At 43.8% G+C, this 8107-nt stretch overlaps 1 long non-coding RNA gene across 4 annotated transcripts in view; it reads left to right on the top strand.

Annotated features, from left to right (window-relative positions):
* LOC117678153 (uncharacterized) overlaps positions 1 to 7137 on the top strand; it is a 560714-nt gene extending 553577 nt beyond the window's left edge. For all 4 annotated transcript variants that reach the window (XR_015728567.1, XR_009620371.2, XR_009620370.2 and 1 more), the window contains exons 6-7: positions 5453 to 5526; positions 6796 to 7137. This is a non-coding gene — a long non-coding RNA (uncharacterized LOC117678153). The remainder of the gene's footprint in view (positions 1 to 5452; positions 5527 to 6795) is intronic.
* The last annotated feature ends 970 nt before the right edge of the window (positions 7138 to 8107 follow it).

The following is an 8107-nucleotide window of genomic DNA, read 5'->3' as shown; positions in this document are numbered from 1 at the left end:
TCTGCTACTGGTTTTCCAGAACTGGTCATAACCTGCTGAAACCCACCTCTGATTCTCCTTCTCCTTCTCCTTCTCCTTCTCCTTCTCCTTCTCCTTCTCCTTCTCCTCCTCCTCCTCCTCCTCCTCCTCCTCCTCCTCCTCCTCCCTCCAGGACACTGCAAGCCTCAGAAATACATGTTGGAGCCATGTGACACTGGGGATGCTACCATGGTCATAAATTCAGGGACTGGTTATGAGTCACATTTTTCACTGCCATTGTTAAGTTCAAACAGCCACTAAATGAATGGTTTTAAGTCAAGGACTCTCTGTGCATACACCTACAAGTTCTCATGTTTTGAGAGGTATAAAGCACCAAAATCCAAATATACAGTAAATATTCCAATTCCCTGTGATGTTGGAAACATAAATGAAAATTGTAACGTTATGCAAACAAATCGAATCAAGCTTTACAGAATTAAATGCAAAGACCTTCTCAACGCCAAGGATAAACTGAGGGTTGGCTTACAAGTTTGTATGTGGGAGGGAAACAATCACAGTTGTTTTTCCCCAATTGTAAAAATGTCATCATTTGATCTATTTGTTTAGGTATAACATATTCCTGCTCCAACAACTGCCCAATCTTTTTGGAGTTGACTATATTGTGTGTACTCTACGTAGGCCTATGTAGTCAAATACAATATTGTCATCACTGACACTAATCTAATGTAATAAATTAGTGAATGGGACTTTGGCAGGCTCTCACTCATTGATTTATGTTCTTATGAATTTATATTTGCCCAAATAAATACTACAGGATACAGACCAATTTTTGCTGTCCTATAGAAGAGAATTAAATCACAATTGTTCTTAAGACAAGCTTAGTAAGACCATACCTCAAATACTACAGTTTTGGTCACCACATTACGAAAAAGATGTTGAGACTTTGGAAAAAGTGAAGTGAAGAGCAACTAAGATGATTAAAGGACTTGGAGACTAAAACACATGAAGTCCGGTTGCAGGAACCGGGTATGGCCAATCTAGAGAAAAGAAGGACTAGAGGTGACATGATATCAGAATTCCAGTATTTAAGGGGCTGCCACAAGGAGGAAGAGGGGGTCAACTTATTTTCCAAAGCACCAGAAGGCAAAACAAGAAGCAATGGATGGAAATTCATCAAGGAGAGAAGCAACCTGGGATTAAGGAGAAACTTCCTAACAGTGAGGACAATTAACCAGTGGAACAGCTTGCCTGAAGAAGAAGAAGAAGAAGAAGAAGAAGAAGAAGAAGAAGGAGAAGGAGAAGGAGAAGGAGAAGGAGGAGGAGGAGAAGAAGAAGAAGAAGAAGAAGAAGAAGAAGAAGAAGAAGAAGAAGAAGAAGAAGAAGAAGAAGAAGAAGATAATTTATTGAATTTCTATACTGCCCTTCTTCCGAAGGACTCATGATGTGGGTGCTTTATCACTAGAGGTTTGATGACTGGCCACAGAGACTGGCCATTTGTCTGAAATCATATACGGCAGTGATGGCTAACCATTTCTGGACCGAGTGCCCAAAACACATGCGCGCCTGAACCCCCAAAATGCAATGCACCCCCACCCCTGCACATGCATGTGCAGCCCCATACATGCACCTGCCCTGTGCATGCATGCATGCCCTGCATGTGTCCCACCCCCCATGCATGCATGCACCCCGTCCATACCACCTGCCCCCACACATGCACCTGTGGCCCCCCGCATGTGCGTCCCTCTGCCCCCTGCGCATGCACGGCAGAGACCTGAAAACCAGCTGGCTGGTGGGAGGCATGTGTGCATGCGCAGTGGAGCTAAACTGGGGCAACAGCTCGTATGCCATCAGAGAGGGCGCTGCGTGCCGCCTCTGGCACATGTGCCATAGGTTTGCCATCATGGGTATAGGGTCTCCTGCTTGAGCAGGGGGTTGGCAGGAGTAGAAGACCTCCAAGGTCCCTTCCAGCTCTATCCTGAATTGATTGATTGATTGATTGATTGATTGATTCTATTTATATGCCGCCCTTTTCTGGAGACTCAGGGCGGCTTACAATGCGTTAAGCAATAGCTGTCAGGTTTCGGTGCTATCTTGAATAAACTTCATTCTCAAGTGCAAACTGTCTAATGAATCATTTTTATTTTAAGAATAGCAATATCCGACATTTCTGATTCAAATTGCAGCCAAACTGGCCCCTCCTTCCAACCCCCTCCTCTTCCGCTCTCCAACCCCAATGTCCCATTGGCCATCATACAGATCCATCTCTACATCCCGGCACGTTCTTTTCACAGGAATGTAGCCCCCATCCTCGTCTCCCAGGAAACACTATCTGTAACATACAAAACTAGGTAAAAGTTCATCTGGTTATGTCAGCGCTGGAAGAAAGCCTAATTTGGAACGCTGACAATAGCCTTCATACTTTTGTATATACATGCTTAGTAGGGCTTTCGGGGGCCCCCCAAGCGGTGTTCTTTTTTTATACAAAGTCAGCTTATTGCCCCCACAATCCGGGTCCTCATTTTACCTACCTCGAAAGGATAGAAGGCTGAGTCAACCTTGAGCCTGGTGAGATTTGAACTTGCAGTAATTGCAGGCAGCTGGTGCTACTTAACAGCACTTTAGTCTACTGCGCCACCAAGGCTCTTGGTGAATTGATGTAATTGATATCTAATTGAATCTAATTGAATTGATGTAATTGATAGATATTGCCAATCGATGGTACATCTACTCAACAGAATCGTGATGGGTTGAATAATGCACACAAAACCTTCAGCGGTTCTGCTTTTGATCTTTTGTGACAATTCTTTTTTTTTAATTGATGTCATGTCCCCCTCTTACAGTGTATTCCAGCCATTGTTGTGTTTATATTAGAAGCAGTTTTATATTTTACGGCAATGGCCGAGCAATGCTGCCCATTAGCAGTATGAGAATCCTTTATAGCTTATAGCAGGCTCTGCCGATAGGATTGCACCATCCTTTCATTTTTCCCCTTCTTCAGGCAGTCCTCGAACTACAACCATTCATGTAGTGAGCATTTGAAGTTATAGTGGCATTGAAAAAAGTGACCGACGACCCTTTTCCGCACTTATGACCGTTTGCAGCAGCTCCATGGTCATGTGATCAAAATTGGGATGCTTGGCAACTGGCTTGTACTTATGACAGTTGCAGTGCCCTGGGGGTCATGTAATCACCTTCTTGCAACCTTCTGACAAGCAAAGTCAATGGGGAAGCCAGATACACCTAAGAGGCGTGTTACTAACTTAACGACTTCAGTGATTCACTTAACAACCGCGGCAAGAAAGGTGGTAAAGTGGGGCAAAATTCACTTAACAGCTGTCTTGCTTAGCAACAGAAATGTTGTGCTCAATTGTGGTCGTAAGTCGAGGATGACCTATACCAGGGATCGGCAACTTTAAATACTCAAAGAGCCACAAAGGTCCTAACCGGAAGCCCCCCATTCAATTCTGGAGCCAACCGGAAGTCTGGTTCCCCCACCATAGAGTCTTCTCCTAGAGTGGCATCCTTTTTCCTTTACCTAACCAAAAGCCCTATCAATTGTGGAGCCGATCAGTGACAGGGAGCTGCAGCAGAGGGATGAAAGAGCCACATGCGGCTCCAGAGCTGCGGATTGCTGACCCCTGACCTATACCGACCTTTCCTGCATTGCCAGGGAAACAGGTTTTCTCTATTTAATCCATCCCAGAATCCAAGTATGTGAACTTTATCATGTCATTGGTGGATTCCTGGAGGCGGTGCCTGGTGCAAGGAGGAGAGAACTGCAAATTACACCCCATTGGATGTCCCATTCCTTCCAACCAATCAGAATCCTCAAAACATTCTCCATCCTGGAGAATTAAACTGTATTTTCATGAGTTGGCCTTGACAGGATTGAGCACTTTTGAGGTTGATACAACAAAGATTGAGTTTTGCTGAAGTTGCCTCTTGAAAAAAAAAAAAGAAAAGGCTGCCTCTTAAAAGCACTCACAAAGATCTCGGAATTGTGTTCCCTCAGAAGAGCTTTTAAAGCCCTTTCCCCTCCTACAATTTCCCAATTTAAAACCGCTTCTTCATAATAATTATTATAAAAAGCAGCCATCGGTTGAGGGGGGGAGGGAATTGAACTTGGGAGAGCGGATTTTTTTTTTCTTCTCTTCCCTAATTGAATTTTCGTTGCCTCCTGCTCCTAATTTTAATTTTTCAGAAAACAACCAGGGAAGAGAGAGAGCGAGAGAGAGAAAGAGATGGTTTTATTACTCCCCCAGTTTGCCCCGTGAGCTGCAGATCAGCTCTGGTCCTGCAGTTATTATTATTTTTATTTTTATTTTTTTTTAAAAAATAAGACCTTTTCGGCTGCCTGCCTTTTTAAAGGGCAAGGACGCTAAGCAGGTGCAAGGCCATTTCAATCTGTTTTATTGTTCCCCAGTAAATACACTGAATGGACTTTGTATCTTGGTTTTTGTCCATTGTGGGGGGGGGTGAAGGGGGGGCTGCGCTTATTACGGGTGCCCGGCCTCCCCTCTCCTCTCCTTACTCCGGGAAGGCCTCAAGATAAATTTTAAGTAATACATCTGCACAGTGTGTGGGGAGGAAAAATGCCAGCAGCCACACAAAGACGCTGATGAGTTCCCTCCGTGGGAGAAAAGATCCCTCTGCTTTCCAAGCCTGCCCTCCTTCCAGCTCCCCCCACCCCATCCTGGTTTTTTTTTGGGGGGGGGTGTGGGTTGGTGGGTGGAATGGCGCTTGGCCAGCTGCAGCTGGTAAAAGACTGACCTTGCATGGGGGGGGGAGCGGGGAGTGGCTTGGTGGCTGAGAAGGAGACCAGCAAGCGACGCAAAAGGCCATCCTGTTTGGAGATCCCGTTCTCCCCCCTACCCCATTTCAAACTTTTAGGAAGTTGTTAAAAAAATAATAATAATAAGGGAGAAAGGGTAGAAAAAGTGCCCAGGTTTGGAAAAAAGTGGAGTTTTCCTTCAGGGTGTGCGTGTGCGTGTGTGACAAGTTGAGGGAGGCATTTACAAGGTCTTTGAGCAGGTAATTAGCACCCAACGCCAGATGCAGGAAATAGTTTTGGTCACCTCAGACACAGAATACATAATAAGCCAAAGGGGTTGATTTTCTATGGATGGGTGGCTTTGAACAAAGGCCCCAAAGAGGAAAGAGATCAGGACTTAGGGATTGGTAACCTAAGAGCTGCCAGGCTACTTTCCCATCAGTTTACGAGAAAACCCCCTCCTCTCTTTGCACTTCCCCCCCCACCATCCCTCTCTTCTCAAAGCTGATAAGGTATTAAAACGTTTGCAAGACTAGCTAGCTCCTTTTCCAAGAAGAGAAAAGCCGGGAACTAATGCTGTCAGGAAGAAAACTTGCCGAGGGAATAGGCCGTTCACAGCCAAAGAACAATATTTGGTGATTTATTGCCTACTGATAGGATCGTGCACAAATACAATTTTGTACAATTTTTTTTTTCTCCCAGGCAAGTTATTTAGCTCGGCATTGACAAGTTTACTTGAGGCAGAATCTTCTCCTTTCTGAGCGTTCCTATCAGTGGTGGGTTTCAAATTTTTTTACTACTGGTTCTGTGGGTGTGGCTTGGTGGGCGTGGCATGGCTTGGTGGGTGTGGCATGGCTTGGTGGGCGTGGCAGGGGAAGGATACTGTAAAATTCCCATTCCCACCATACTCCAGGGGAAGGATATTGCAAAATCTCCATTCCCACCCCATACTGGGGTCAGCCAGAGGTGGTATTTGCCGGTGCTCTGAACTACTCAAAATTTCTGCTACCGGTTCTCCAGAACCTGTCAGAACTTGCTGGATTTCACCCTGCTATGAATTCCGGTGCATAGCAAAAGCTATTCATATTTTTTTAAACTTGCTTATCTGGTACCATTTTACCAATTCAGCACCTCTTTAGACATTCAGAATAACGGAGTTGGAAGGGAACTTGGAGGTCTTCTAGTCCAACCCCCTGCTGAAGCAGGAGGCCCTATACCATTCCAAAGAAGTGGCTGTCCAGTCTCTTCTTAAAAGCCTCTAGTGATGAAGCACCTACAACTTTTGAAGGCAAGCCATTCCGCTGGTTAATTGTTCCCACTGTTAGGAAATTTCTCGTTAGTTCTGGTTGGAGCTCTCCTTGATTAGTTTCCATCCATTGATTAGTTGTTTCCATCAGGGGTGAAATGTAAAATTTGTTACTACCGGTTCTGTGGGCGTGGCTTGGTGTGGGGGGGTAATGTGATTGGGTGGGCATGGCCAACTTTTTTTTTTTTAACTTTTCAAAGCATTTTTTCTAATGCTTTGAAAAGCCTCTGCCGATCAGGCAACTCAGCTGGGATCGTCAGAGACTTTTCAAAGCATTTTTTTTTACCACCTCTTTGGCCAAGAGGTTGCAGAAAAAAATGTTTTGAAAAGCCTCTGATGATCCCAGCTGAGCCGTGCGATCATCAGAGCTTTTTTTTTTTTTACTTTTAAAAGCATTTTTTTCATCGGAAGAGGTTGTAGAAAAAATGCTTTTAAAAGTAAAAAAAAAAAGCCTCTGATGATCATGTGGCTCAGCTGGGCATGGGGGGGGCACAGGGATTTTTGCTACCGGTTCTCCGAACCACCCGCTGCCATCACTACCGGATCGGGCGATCCAGTCTGAACCGGGAGCATTTCACACCTGGTTTCCATCCATTGGAGGGGCTTAGATGATTCAAAATAAATAGCCCTCCTATTATTATCAACTTGTCTTTCTCTTCTGCTACTTTCAATTAAGTTGACAATTTAATAGAGCATCTTCTGTATGAAAAATTGTAATTTTTCCACATTTTTTTTCCAGGTTACCTAAAGTCCCAGAAACAATTTTCCAGCTCAAGACTTAAAGACCTAGAAGAACAGATTTGCTCCATGGTCACTGGCAAAACAGAATCTTTGAGTGACATTTGATTAGTCCCATGTAATAGGAAATTAGAAGAAATCTGAATCTCTCAAGATGCTGAAGATTAAAAAAAAACAAACTTCTGGTGCATTAGCATTTTTTCCCCTCATTTGATTAGAACACTTCGGAGCTCTGCACCTAATGTGTTTCTGTTAAAGAACCATTGTTAAAATTATATTAGCATGGATACCTTGAAAGTAAATTAAAAAAAATATATGTTCACATTAAATACTTGCTTTAAAATTTTTATTATCATCATCATTGTCACAGGTATTATTACTGTATACCAACTAGTCCAATGTTTGCAATTTTAATGCTCCTTTGGATCTGTTGTTGCTATTAAGAGAGTTGCAAAATATCCATTTTGAAAAAAAATGAAAATCTACTTTTTTGGAAAAAAAATAACCCAACTTTTTTACATGGAGGATGAAACTTCACCGAGAAACAAGACATTCACAGCAGTGGTGGGTTTCAAATTTTTTTACTACCGGTTCTGTGGGTGTGGCTTGGTGGGCATGGCATAGCTTGATGGGCGTGGCTTGGTGGGCGTGGCAGGGGAAGGATACTGTAAAATCTCCATTCCCTCCCCACTCCAGGGGAAGGATACTGCAAAATCCCCATTTCCTCTCAATCAGCTGGGACTTGAGAGGCAGAGAATAGATGGGGGCGGGGCCAGTCAGAGTTTTTACTACCGGTTCTTCGAACTACTCAAAATTTCCGCTACCGGTTCTCCAGAACTGGTCAGAACCTGCTGAAACCCATTTCTGATTCACAGATAGGTAGCCCATGCCACAAAATTGAAATTTACATCTGAGTGAGCAGGGCTAAACAAAGACAAGCAATAATTATCTGATTTGCCCAAATCACTTTGGGGTTGACCTTTCCAAAACTGTCTAGTTAGCAGGATTCTGCCAAAACTTTTTTCCTGCTGTAAAAAACTATATCGTGTATTTTGGACATTAACACGGGTAATGCGGTTTCAGAGGTATTTCACGAGAAGAGTACTCCACTCCTCTACCCACAGTAGAATTCCCTATGCCACCAGGCTTAAAATTTTGGGCTTGGACAATTTGGAATTGTGCTGCCTGCGGTCCGATTTAAGCATAGTACACAAAATTGTCTGCTACAATATTTTGCCTGTCAATGACTTCTTCAGCTTCAGCCACAATAATACACGGGCAAACAATTGATACAAACTCAAGGTAAACTGCTT

This window comes from Pantherophis guttatus, chromosome 6 (assembly GCF_059756535.1).
Source record: "Pantherophis guttatus breed Tessera chromosome 6, ASM5975653v1, whole genome shotgun sequence".
NCBI classification, from domain to species: domain Eukaryota; kingdom Metazoa; phylum Chordata; class Lepidosauria; order Squamata; family Colubridae; genus Pantherophis; species Pantherophis guttatus.
Note: the sequence above shows the minus strand (reverse complement) of the source record. Positions and strands in the feature narration are given on the sequence as shown.